At 36.1% G+C, this 13,704-nt stretch overlaps 1 protein-coding gene across 1 annotated transcript in view; it reads left to right on the forward strand.

Annotated features, from left to right (window-relative positions):
• Nucleotides 1–13,704, forward strand: part of NAV3 (neuron navigator 3) — a 411,556-nt gene that overhangs the window by 56,978 nt on the left and 340,874 nt on the right. The gene's annotated exons all lie outside the window — the stretch shown is intronic.

Genomic DNA, 13,704 nt, shown 5'->3' on the forward strand with positions numbered 1-13,704 from the left:
TGTTTTCTAGGCTCTTTCACTGTGAGTCAATTTTGTTAAGATGTCCTGCACAAGCAAGTAGTATCACAGATTTAACGTCATGTGTAGTTGCTCAGAGGTACAGAAAAAAACAGCACAATTGCATTGCTCATACTTGGATCTGTGTTCTGACTGAATCTGTGATTGAGTCCTGGGCAGAAAAATTATTAGACAGCTGAATGATTTCTCAGGGACTTCCGATTTTCATTCTTCCCTCCTGTCTCTGCCTCCATTGATCCTCCTTTGGTCTGACCAGCGTTACTTTGACCCTTGAGAATTGGTCCAATAATAAGCAACTAAAATAGACTGCTTTATTGAGAGAGATTCTTACAGAGATGCTGAGGCCCAAAAGCTGGGGTTCGTCTCAGGGGCTGGGGTTCATCTCATGCATGTAGACAGACTTATTTTGATTATTTTGATCAAATTATTTATTTGGTTGACAGATTATTTTGTTATTTCAGATGGAATCCCATACAGTATGAAATTCTTAGTCATATGCTTAACGTAGACTTTTAAGACACGTGCCTCAAGTCAGCACTGTGGGCAGGGTACTTTGGCTGTTTGGTGAGAAGGAAAGTCTTATGTTTTCTCTTGTTAAATGTGAAGCAAGTTGTGTAAGAAAATGATAATAAAACAGCATGGGGAAGTGAAAAATCTCAATGTTGAATTTGATGATAGAACTAAAAAATGATTTTAAAGGGGAAAAATGCAATGAAGAAAGAACACAGTAATAAGCTTCCTGGCTGTTTTACAGAGATTTTCAGAAGCATATTAGGAATAGCATAACTCCTGCATACACATACCAAATTCCCTCTTGAGCACGGCAGATGCCCATGAAAACAGGCATGACTGCAAAACAAAAGCCAATGAAGAGCTATTACAGGAGCATGGAACAATCCAGTTTTTACTAGTTAAGTGAGTTAAAGCATGACAGAGGGAGATGAAACTATAATAAGGTGACAGACGTGCATGAAATAGCAAAGAATATTTTAGAATACTAACAGTGATGAGTGGGCTAAGTGTTTGAATAGTTCAAATAACAAAAGAAATAACCTTTAAAAATCCTTCTGCTTAACATGGTTTACTGTAATATTTTGTTTAATCTGACCAAGATAATCCAGTCAGCAAATCCTCACCAAATTACAGTTAAAATAATGTCAAAGCCAATTTAAATAAAAAGGTTAGTCATGATGTTTTTGATTTTTTTTTTCATATGGAGCTGTTACAAGCTACTCTGAATTTTGAATTTTCTGGCTGTTATGGTAGTCACTGATGCTACCAGTATCTTTGGAAATCATTAATTATATACTCAAATTGTACAGTGCTTCAGAAAGAGGGTTTGTTCCAAGCTCTGAGAACTATTTTGTCAATATATACCTATGAAAAACCATATGTCTGTGATTTGAAGTAGTGTTCGGGAGAGATGAATCAAAAAGAAATCGTAAATCACACTTGAAGACTTGCTTCCCTTCTCCCTCTTACAGTTTTCCAAAGACAAAGAAGCACCCTCCTCCAAATCAAACAATCTAGCAGCACTGACAATACACCTGATTAAAACCTTAATATCTAATTCACTTTGTGAGAGAGGGAGAAACTAACTAATCTGGGTTTCTGAGTCTTTAGATCTCCAGATCAGTGCCTAGCTGTCAATGTGAGCTGCATCTTAAACAGACAGGGATGACTTGATCTATCTACACTGTCTGCTTTGTATGATAAAAGAGATCATTTGACCTAGCTAGAATGTGTTCCTAAGCCACAGAAGATGAATATTGTTTTAATGGCCTTCAAATTTAAAAATGAAATAAAAGTGATGTGAAAAACACTGTAGCCTTTGCTGTCAGTAAGCTTTCAATATCATTACGTTAGACAATTTTACTTAAAAAAGAATACTGGAAAGCTAAGGTCACAACAAAAGACAAGGGAATTTGTAAGTCCAGCATCTAATCCTAGAGATCATAACTACAGAATGTGAAGATGTAGTTGGCAGTGCAGGCTAATGAAAGGGCTGTTCTTCAGGGACTTAAAACACTAAATAGCAGGAAAGCTAATGACAAATGGAAGTTCTGTGCAGTGCATGTTGTATCCTCTGAAAAAGTCCCTATGGTGGAGTCAAGGATAAAGTAATTTAGCCTTATATGTGACATATTTTAAAACTTGGAGATTTCTGTAACCTCTCCTCTGGCCATCTCTATAGACTATAATCTCTTCTGTGAGAAACTGCCACAGGGAAGTTCCTGACTTTTCTCGTGCAGTGATTCAGCTGCCTTGTTCTTCCAATGACATCTTCTCAGCCTCCTTTCAGGACTGACAGCTGATTCTTTAAATAAATATGTGCCTCAGAGCTGCTTCCAGCCCTCACAGACCTTTAAGCCTGGGTCAGACTTAATCCTTGGGTCAGACTTTCTCTTCTTCATTTACCAGAAGCATAGTCCCTAAATATAGGGACCCCAATTAAAAATGGTTTTCATTTGTTCAAGCTGGTAGTGACATGTAGTTAAGATGCCCTGATACTTTGTATTGGTGCTTCTTAGCCTATGTATTTAGCTGATGCAGAATTTTTTGCATTTCACCACAGCACATAGTGAGACATGGCACCCTTGTATGCCTGTCATTAAAGAACTTCAGTGGTAGGATGTGCTTGGCAGGCATAGAAATAATGCTTAGATCTGTTAGATCTGTTCAACTGAGCGTGAATTTTAAATGCTTCCTCTCTCTGAAGACTTTGCTTATCAGGTACCCACTGTATTTTACGTACACAGTTGCTCCCTTTTCCCATTTCTGCTGTATACTGTTAGCTCTGTATTTATATTCTCTGCCCTTTATTTTCACTGTTGTTCAGTCTGTCCCCTTATATTTTAAGAAACAATTCCAGCAACTCTCAACAAATCTCCAGCATAATATTTGAATGTTTAAAATGAGACAGAACTTCTGTCTACTGGCTTATTTTAGTTCCCTCCTCCATTCATTAATTTACTTAATTTGGTAGTCTTTTCATTTCCCTTTCATCTTCTCATATGTTGTTCCAACATCTGTCACAGTTTACCATTGTGATGGGTCCTTGTGCACCTCGGGCATGGATTGATGGTCCGCAGTCACCACACGCATTTTGAGCTACAACTGGAAGAGTCAGTTCTAGTTGGCCACTGGGTATATTGCGTTAAGAAATTCAGCAGTACTATCTTCTCTTCTAGCATTAAAGGGCTTAATTCGGCTTCTTCCACTGCAAAGTTTGTGCAGTCTCCTATTATTGCCTAGTGTCTTAATATGGAAGAGAGGAGATAACGTGTGATTTTTTTATTGAGTAGTCCTCATCTCAGATCACAAACCAACAGTGCTAAATATGGTAAAAGCAAAAGACAAATGATGGTTATATGGCATACTTGAAAAATCAGGGTAGTAAGCCTTTTTTTTTTTTTCTTTTTTGGTAAATGTTTTCAGCTATATGTAATGTTGAAATTAAATAATCAACAGTTCTCTGTAACTGTGGCTTTAGATTATAGATGTGGCGGTGTGGAAATTGTCCCTCCTAAATATGGATAATTAGGATAAAATGCTCCCCCCCCTCCAAGCCCATTCCATTATTCTAATGTAAAAGATCTCACAGAGGCAGAGTCGCTATAGTGTCTTTCCTTTTATGAAGAGTGCATTGACTAATTTGTAAATGTGTAGCTTCATTTTTGGCATGTCAGCTCTATATGTCTTCCTAGCTTCCTTCTCTTTGAGTGATCATTTTCTCTTTCAGAGGTTGAGACATTTTAATGAACTAGACTTATCAACAACTCTAAACTGACACTGTTGTAGCATTCAAATACAAACCTCTGGGCAAAGAAATTTTGCTGTTGCCAGTGTCTGCATTTTTGAGTTGTACAAGGAGTGCTCAGCCGAGCTGTCCTCCACTCTCCATTTCCTAACAAATAGTTTAGTGTTTATATTAGACAAAATCTTTGACATCTTACCTACAATCAGTGTGAACCAATATACATATAACAAGGGAGGAGAAAAAAAAAACAACAAAAAAAAACAACAGATAATTCTTCAGGCCTTGCAGGTGTTAGAAATGTCATTGCTTGTACGTCCATTCCACGTACTCTAAATATCCTGTGCAGATACACACTTAGGAACAAAGTAGGTTGTCTTGTACTTAAGTGATGACAAAACAGAGCTGAGAAAGAGCAATATAGACCAAAAATACTCATTTTCCTCTGGCGATATTTTTTTTTTTCTTCATTGAACTTGGAGAGACTGATAAATCTTGTTCTTCATGAGGGAAATTACATGGGGGTATGGCAGAATCCAGTCAGCTGAAGTGAGTTTTGTTACCTGCAATTTCCAGCCTAATCTGCAGAGCTGTACTTGGATAACTGCAGAACCACACAAAGTACTGAAAACTAAATAAACAGCAGAAGGTACAGTTTTTATGAGCAGATGTTGGCCTCATAAATATCACTTAGACAGAACACCCATTGATATCATTGTCTAAGACCAAATAAATTCCTAAATTCTGTGTTTCTGTAAAATAGTTCCTCGTGAAAATTTAGGTATATCCTGCATGACAGTAGATACCTGTGTATATGAAGAAAATCAGGTTATACATAGCTTGTGGTTTCCTAGTTACTGTGGTAAATATGGACAGAACTAAAATACTGATTCACAGTAAGAAAGTGTTAATCTATGTAATACATTGATAACATCTTTTGGTACACTGATCCACAAATTCACATTCCAAGTTAGAATCAAATTGGGATTGTAGGAGAGCCCTGAGAGAAGACAGAAATCCAGTCTGAAAACAAGGGAGTGGTGTGTTAGTTTGGAAGATCCATAATCAAAAGAAATAGGTGACAAGGCTCAAGACAAACAGATCTGAGGGCACAAAAGGCATTCCAGGCCATAACCAGATAGGCCTTGAAAGGGAGGGAGGAGTTAGAGGGAACCACAACACAAAAAAGTAGATAGAACAAAAGTAGTCTGCCAGGCGCTTTCCTTCGTACAACCAATATAGTCTGAGTCTGATCCAGGCTGAACATAAATCAACAGGCTTTTCTTCCAGCCTATAATTTAGCCAACAAACACGTCCTATACTTGTCATAGATTTTGCAATTCTCTGTTTTATCTATTTATTTATTTATTTTTGCCTAGGTTCTCACTGCATGGTTTTGTTAAATAACTACCCACCCCTCCTGCAGGGCGTCAGAAATAAAAATACAGGTTGAAAACTCGAAGACTATATGGGTTTAAATCTATCTTGTTCACTCTTTTTTTTTTTTTCCCCAAGAGAATATGTGAAGATATATCCTCAAGGTACATAAAACATGATGTTGAAGATTAAGAACAGGCTACCAGGAAACAAAAATGGCTTTTTTCTCTTCTCTTTTATAAGTTCTTCTTCTCTAGTGTTCTTCTTTTCTGGGCTGTTATTGTCCTTCATATGCAATTTCTATTGTTTTTTTGAGAAACTTTTTTTTTTCTCCTTCTATCAAGCGATGCACATTTTCACTCTAGAATGCATGGCACTGCTAGAAACACATCATTTCCTGTGTACCAATCGTTAACCACTAGCATTGATTGAACAGGGGGGAGAGAGAAGGAGAGGGATTATTGCTTAATGTAAAGATGTGAATGCTGTAGTTTGACCTGATGGCTATAAAATTCTTAGTCAAGCATCTGACATATTACTAATTAGATAAAATGGCCCACAGGAAGACTTTGATGATAGTCACAATTTAATATGCTCTTGCAAATGAATTTTTAAGACTGTAGTGTAATTAACTTGTCAATGTATAAGCCTTTACATTTACTGCTTAGAGTATTATCTGGAATTATGAAATAAAATCCTGTTATGGTAGGGCAGCAGGAATTCTGCATACTGGAGGTATTGCCTAGATGAATTCAACATTTTATGTCTTTGAAGTATAACATTGTAAGGTCACAGATGAATTCAACATCTCAAGAGTAACCTTAGATTTAAGAATAGACTGCTAAGGCTAAGAAATTTAGTAGCATATAGCTTCCTTTCTTCTTATTCTAATTTAAGATTTTTTAATCAGTCAGATATGATCAACCCAGAAATGATGCTGATTTTTTTTCCTGTCTTTTGGGGACATCTCAATTAAATAATATAATTTTTCCTGCATATTAGATATGCATATAATATACAATCCTTCATTCTATACTAAGAATTAAAACAAAATCTAAAAAGTTGTTAGTAAATTAAATATACATGTACTGTATAATGGTCTTTGTAATGTTACATAAATGTTTGCCATTACACAAGTTTGAGAAACTTAGTTTCTATCTGAAGATCTGATACATAGATGAAATGCAATATATTTTTCCATACACAGATGGATTTCATTCTGAATTTCATTCTGTAAGCAGTATTTAATTATTGAAAACATGTTCATCAGCTTACTAGTGTCTCATTTTTCTCTTGCCCTCTTTTCTTGTTTTCTTCCCTCCCATCCCTCCTCCCTCAAATAGTAAAAATAAATAAAGGATGAGCTTCTGGTGTTTTCTGGTGTTTTCTATAGAAAGTTAAGCTTCGATGACATTGAGTAATTTATTTTACAGTTCACATGCACTTTGAATTTAAAATTTAATCTGTTCAAATCAGCTTGCATTACCAGAGAATTGTGCTTAGCATGTTCCATGAATGATTCAGTAGATCTTAATAGCTACCTTAGTAATTTCTTATGAATCATTAAAAGAGATCACATTAGTAAACATTAGTGGTAAGTACTAAGCACATTTTTCATGAAATTGTGTTTCATGTGTACAGTTGATTCCAAAATCTGTGTGTAGCTGTCAGATGAAAAGTTGTATGTTGCATCTTAGATTTATTCTTCTTAAAGAAGGGGGTACTTGATTTTTTCCCTTTCTGCAACTGATCTGAATAGCGTGTCAGTGCAGCACCCACAGGACAATGCAGTGTGGTTGCAAGCTCACAAATAGTGCCATACTCCATGGACCAAATGTAAACGATATAAACGCACCTCTGGCTTCCATACAAAGCCTTTCTTATATTGTACTCACTTATTATGTATGGTACTTCTGAATTTCTAGGAAGACAAATATTTTTAATAGCATTTGGAGGAATCAAAATAGCTCGTAGAAATAATAATTATTGAGGGAGGTTGATGTTTTGTAAACTTTATGTCCCAAGGACTTTTAAATAGCTCTTAATTCAGCAGTAAGCAAGTGGAGTGCTTTTTTCTTAATTATTGTTCTCATGAATGTTTTAATTATGAATGAAGAATGCCATTGTTCCTTGAAAGGAACTTATTTAAATTCAGTTCCATTTGAAAAATAAATAAATAAATAAATGAGAGAATAAATACCTTCCCATTCAAAAGCGTCATTAAACTGCATAGTTGCACTTGTCTTTTGCTTGTACTTCCAATCTTCCTTTTTATTTTCAGTTTATAAAAATACTGACGCAGGCAACTTTTAATAGTTTCATTTATTTCAGAAAGGTATATGACACTAAGAAAGAATCAGTAGGTTTTAATATAATATAGTATTTTGATGTTTTCATTAAACTGTTTCAACTATGATTGTTATAGCATTATTATTATAGTAACTGAATACATAGGCCATAAAGCTCCAGATCAAAGGGTGGATAATTATGAATTAAATTTTCAGAGTCTCAGTGTAACTACTTGCTTACCTTTCATTACCATCATCAGACACACATTATTTTACTGAGAGACAGAGAGTTTTAAAGTTACTTTAGAAGTTACTGAGTGTAGCAGACCAAAAGGTACAGAGACAAGGTGCATTTTTCTAAAATTTAATGCTGATTTCCTCTGGTGTCAGAAAGTTTTACCTATACTTGTCTGTAACTGAAATGATAACATAACCTTGATTTACCTTGAGTAAAACAGTACTTCAAAATTGCTTAGCATGCCTTTCACTGCAGAGCACATTGAACCTCTGCCTACAGTACTATGTAGCAACAATATATATTAATATATATTGCTATTGTTGTAGTCCCATAAATATCCACCATTCAGAACAATCCTATTTTGCATTTTTATAGTTCTTTTAATGTCATAGCATCCCAGAATGTTATGCAAGCATAATGTGCTGAAATGGGTGCATAAATGATTCTGACACATACATGCCTACCTCTGGTGTATAACATCCTGCACAGATATGAAGAGGACAGAAAATCTGGCAAACAATTTTTCCAAGCTTCTGAAAAAACAGCATGGAGAAAGTACACATGTCAAGAAGTACAACTCCCTTCTTCTGGCTGTGGAAAGTTGTCCTGTAGGTAGAGACGGCATAGTTTCACTGAAGTCCTGTTCCACATGACTCTCACTGAAGTTTTACTTGTATAAATGTGCTGTTTTAGTCCTTGTGATAATGCCAGCGTGTTGTTAGTGGGGCTACATCTGGTAATAAGCACTGTGCCCGTGGCGTATGGTTTGGAAGATCTTGCTCTAATACATGACTTTGCATCAACTCCTTCTGCACACAATGAGAAGTGTTAACTATTTTGTGCACAGAGTGTAATGCACACACTCATCAGGCTGCATGCTTGTTTTTAACAGCAGACAACATCTAGATGTATTGTTTGCTTCCTCTCTTGTAAAGCAGGTAGACTGAGTAGGTAAGAGGGCTGCTGCCACTAGGAGAGGTGGGCAATCCCACAGTTCTGGGTGCTGCTTCCAGGACTGTTTCATATTAACAATTTAATACTAAGAAAAAAGCATGAAAAGTATTTACGGTGCAGGCCTGGAATTTCATTTTAGTATCTAGCTTAAGGCTGAACTTCCCTTTCCTGCCCTTTTCTGGTTTCAGCTTCTTCCTGAATTACCTAGAGCTTAGTGGTCAAGCACTTCCAGCATGGAGCCCAAGAAGGTCTGGCCTCCAGGGGTGCTGCTCTACTCCCAAGTCTATTATGGGAAAAGAGGGCACTGACAGGGCAAAAGCAAAGCAAAGCAAAACAAAACAACCTGTCCAGCTGTCCAACTTAGGCATCTGCTTTCTGAAGAGGGAAAAATGAGTTGGATCTTCAGTAGGAGACACAGATCCTTAGTTTCCAGACCGATTAGATTGCTGTACGAACAGCAGAGATACCAGCTTCAGGTGGACTGCAGCTCTGTTAGGCAACCTGCAGAAGTATTTCCTCCTTGCCTCTGACTATAACTATAGAGAGATCCTTAGGAATTGGTTCAGTAGGACTTATTTATCATCTTCTCTCCCTTTCTTATTCAGATACCTTGATACTCAGATACTCTTTTTTTTTTTTATCAGCACAACAGGAACAGAGACCTCCCTGCCTGTTGACATAGGCAGATATTAATAATGGAAAGTCTGTATAAGACAGAGAATGGAAAGCAGCCACTGCATAATCCTTAAACCCATTGAGATGATGCAGCTGGGGTAGACCACAGCTACTAGACAGAAAATCATGAGAAGGAAACTTCCTTTGCATCTTTCAGCTAGTGTATTGCATATTAGGGCTGGCCACTGCCTCACTGTATATGGCTTTTATTTTTATCTTTGATGTCAAGTTTTTATCCTATTCTAACAAATCCACTTGATACAGACAAGACTTTCATGTAAAAGTGCTGAACACTTAAATCTACAAATTAAGTTGTCAAGAGATCTGGTAGACACTTAACTCTTAAGATTTAAAAGAGAAGTAGGACATGAATATCCCAGATTGGGCACTCTGAAATCTAGCTTAAGTTCTCTATTGCCTTGGCTTTTACCAGTAAAGTAGATTACCACCTCACAGAGAAACAGAATATTATCCAGTTTATCCAGGGTATTGCTAGGAGTACACACACGAAAAAGTGAATTAATGTGAAGCAAAAAGTCATAATTCTGACTTCTTCCAAAATTTTTAGTGTTTGGCTTTGCAACTATAATACTTTGTATTATATTAGCCTTTGGTATGTCATATTATGAATAACTCAAAATAAAAAGAATCTTAAGTGAAAATGATTGGAAACTGTTAGAAAACACTTCTGCATGTCAGGTATGAACTTTCCTTATGAATGGGAATTCAAATTACAAGAGTCAAATTTGTTCTTAATTTTGATATGTAAACAGTGATTTGAGTAAAATGAACCATGTGTCGACACTCAGTCAAGTCTTTCTTTTTCTATGTTAGATCCATTGTGTTCAGCTTGAGAACAGGTGATAAGTTTCATCTTTATTCAGGAATTTCCTAATTTGTTACTTTCTATTATAATTCCAATTTTTAAAAAAATAGCATGCTTTTCAAGTAAAATTTATCATGTAGCTATGTAAACAGGATTATATTTAACTTTTTCTTTAGAAGGGTTATATTGGAGATCATTGATTTATATAAGCATAATAAAGGTTAATGTAAACAGGAACAAGATTTATCTCTGACCATAAGGAGTCATCACTTTCTTTTATAACACTATGTAGAAAAATATTGTTGATATAGTAATAAATCAAAGACTTCAGTAAGGACTGGATTGGAAAGGAGAACTATAATGGAGTTAAGGTGATGCTTTGCCATAAAGACAAAATTTAATGATCATACTGAGCAAAATTGTTCCTTTTGGAGGAAGATACTTGAAATTACACAGGTATAATGTAACTGTGTGACCAGATATATCTTTTTTCTCTGTTCCTATTATTTCAGCCATTGCAAAAGTTTTTGTCTATACTTGTACTGTATAGAACAGTACAAGTTATGAGTGTTCTGGTTTTGAGGCTGTGTGAAGAAAAAGAGAGTAACATTTGCTTTAGTTGTACAAAACTGATGTCAGTTTTCCTACAGCTTTTTTAAAAAATAAGATCAATCCTGAAATGAAAGTCTCTCTTCAAAACAAAAGGTTGAAGCTTTTTTTTTTTTTTTTTAAGTTTAAAAAAAAAAACTCTAAAACCTATTCCAGGATTTTCATCCAGCCAGAATTCTTTGCCAAATCTGCCTGGAAACTGTGGGTAATTTGGCCATGTGTAAAAAGGGCATTTTTAGTCAGACTTACTCTTTGCCAAGAAAATGTCCCTAGCTTTGCCATTGTGTCCCAACTTTTACCAGAGTGAAGACCTTTAGGATGAAGAAAACTGTGTCTTTCTGTCTTCTTCTAGGTCATTTAAAACACGTGGGGCACCACAGCCTACCAAAAAAAAAAATTAAAAACATCTTAATAATTTTATTTAAGGTACAATTATAATTAGTTTTGATTACTGTATATAAAGCTAATCAGAAGTACTGCCAAGAGAGAGCTTATACATACACAGACCTTTTCAGTGTTTCAAATATGCTGAAGTAGGCATGAAAAGCATGAAAGATAAAGGAGAATTTGGGGAATTTTAAAACCACATTAATTTTCAGAACAGATGCAGGGGTTTTCTGTTTGCTTTTATTGAGGATGTTTCATCTACAGTAAAAGAGCTGATTGCGCAAGTGATACTTTTGCAGGTAATTAGTCTATGACATTTCTATAGTTCATGTTGGTATTTTGGAAATATTTTGAAATAATTCAGCATTTCTTGTTTTCAAAGCACCAAGTGTATTTTTTTTTCATGAATCTATTTCACAGTAATAATTTACATGTGTTACATTACCAGCATATAAATTATGTTTCATTTAATTGGGATGACTACAAGCAATGTAGAATTAAATGCACCTGCCAATTTTTCTCTCTCAATCCATTATATGTGTGCTCATATTTTGCACATTGTTATTATTCATCGTTTATAATAGCAGGAGTAACCAATACCTTAAACTCTTTCTGCACACTCAGTGCAGGCTGCCATGTGGTATGCCGTGAGAAAAGGATGACAGTGCTACAGCCTTCACTTGTGATGGCTGAAATGGCATGGTAATCAAATAAAAGGAACTGGTGCAATCCCTGTGTCTAGTTACCCTGGCTTGTTACCCAAATACTTTGTTATGGCCGGCAGGGCTCCTACACTGCGAGGAAGGAGTTGAATTCATGGCCCACTGAGCTGGCAAAATATAGCACCTGCATTCAGTGTATTTGTCAGACTGTAGGGTGCAAGAGAAGTATGAGGTATGTCTACATTATGTACTCCTCAGACACCACATCACCAGAGTATTTCTGTGTGTATTTAAGTTCCTTTTGCTGTAGCAGAACGAGAGTCCTTCTGTCCATTGAGTGCCTTGAGTCACAACCCCTTTGTTTTGAACTCCTGGTGGCACACGGAGAGCCCTGACAAGCCATGACACAGGAGCAGCTCCTCACAGGGAGGAAGGAGTCCTTTGGGGCTCAGCTTCCATTGTGGTGCTGGAGTCACGTAGTGACCCTGTGCTGGCAAACAGAATGTGCCCCTAATGTTTTTATCTAATATTTTTATCATTTTACCTGCATTTTCCTAGACTGACCGTTTTCAGTCAGACAGCTTGAGGATTACTGGAGCAAAAGCAGCAGTACACGAGATTTAAATTAATTTATTTATTTTCAAGAGGATCATACACAGCTATCAGCCTCAGTTGCAATTTGTAAGACAATGTTAGAAAGAGTCTGACCTTGGGAAAGAATATTCTCACGTATTGTGTCTGAGTTTGATGTTACTGATAGGTAATGAGCTGGGTGCTGCATTTTCAAAGGAATAACACTCATCTCAGATATTTACTTTAAAAATGTTACATGTCATTCCTTTCACAGCTCACAGAGTTCAGAAATAGAGAGGAGGTGTAAGGCTTGGAGAACTGTAATTTAATTGTGATTGTCACCTCTTGTTGGAAGGAACACCAAGCTGTTAGCAACTGGAAATTAATTTACCTTGTCAATGGTTTGCCCTGTAGAAAAGAGTTGGCAATTGCTGTTCAGTTCTCAGTGGCCAGGTATCCCCATGACACATATTGTGATGACAGTGTGTACAAATTGTCAATATAGTTTGGATTTTCAGAGGAGAGGAAACTGACAAGGAGAAGAACTGACAAGGACAGCACTATAGTTTTGTCATGTATATTCAGCACAGAAAATACAAGATGTTGAGGAGTTGGCTGTTGCTGTCTTTGAACTGATCAGTGAAGAGCTTCCTAGTTTTCCTAATTTGTTAAATTCTATTCAATAAATTCTATTGATTCTATTCCTTGACTGCTCATATTTATTCTTTTTTTTTTTTTTTTAATATCATACAAGATGTTTATGAAATGTCAGCATCCCCCATCCCCAGAGGATGCTACGCTGCTTTGTTGCTGGGCTAATTATTTAGTCATGTTGAAAACAAGGAGTCTTACTTCTTAAAAATAAAACAGATTTATCACTGACTTCTTTTTGCTGAAAGAGATCATATCATTGTATTTTTCACTGAAGAAAACATGCTTTATTCAAACTTGATTTTTATTACCCTGTAGCAGCTAAGAAACATCAAAAGCTCTTTCCATGAAACTGGAAGAGTTGTTTCTTTAAAAAAAAACAACTTTATGTAGGGCTGAAAGAATATTTAGAAGCGGAAAGAAGGGGAAAAAAAGATACAGACAATTATTTTTAGGCCTTCCCTTCAAAAACCCTTAGGCTTAAGGAAGTCAAACGTATTTTACTCTCATCACCTGTACCCACAGCTGTATTTCCATTTCATAAACAGGACAAGAGGTGAGCTTCTGGAGTAGCACATAATTTCTGATTTCAGGCCTTGTTAAGAGCTATGAATTTTGTATGTGATACATAAAAGTAGATCTTTGAAGAATCTTGATAAAGATGGCATTAGAAACCTAACTCATAATCT

The sequence above is a fragment of the Anser cygnoides genome, chromosome 1 (assembly GCF_040182565.1).
Source record: "Anser cygnoides isolate HZ-2024a breed goose chromosome 1, Taihu_goose_T2T_genome, whole genome shotgun sequence".
Taxonomy (NCBI): domain Eukaryota; kingdom Metazoa; phylum Chordata; class Aves; order Anseriformes; family Anatidae; genus Anser; species Anser cygnoides.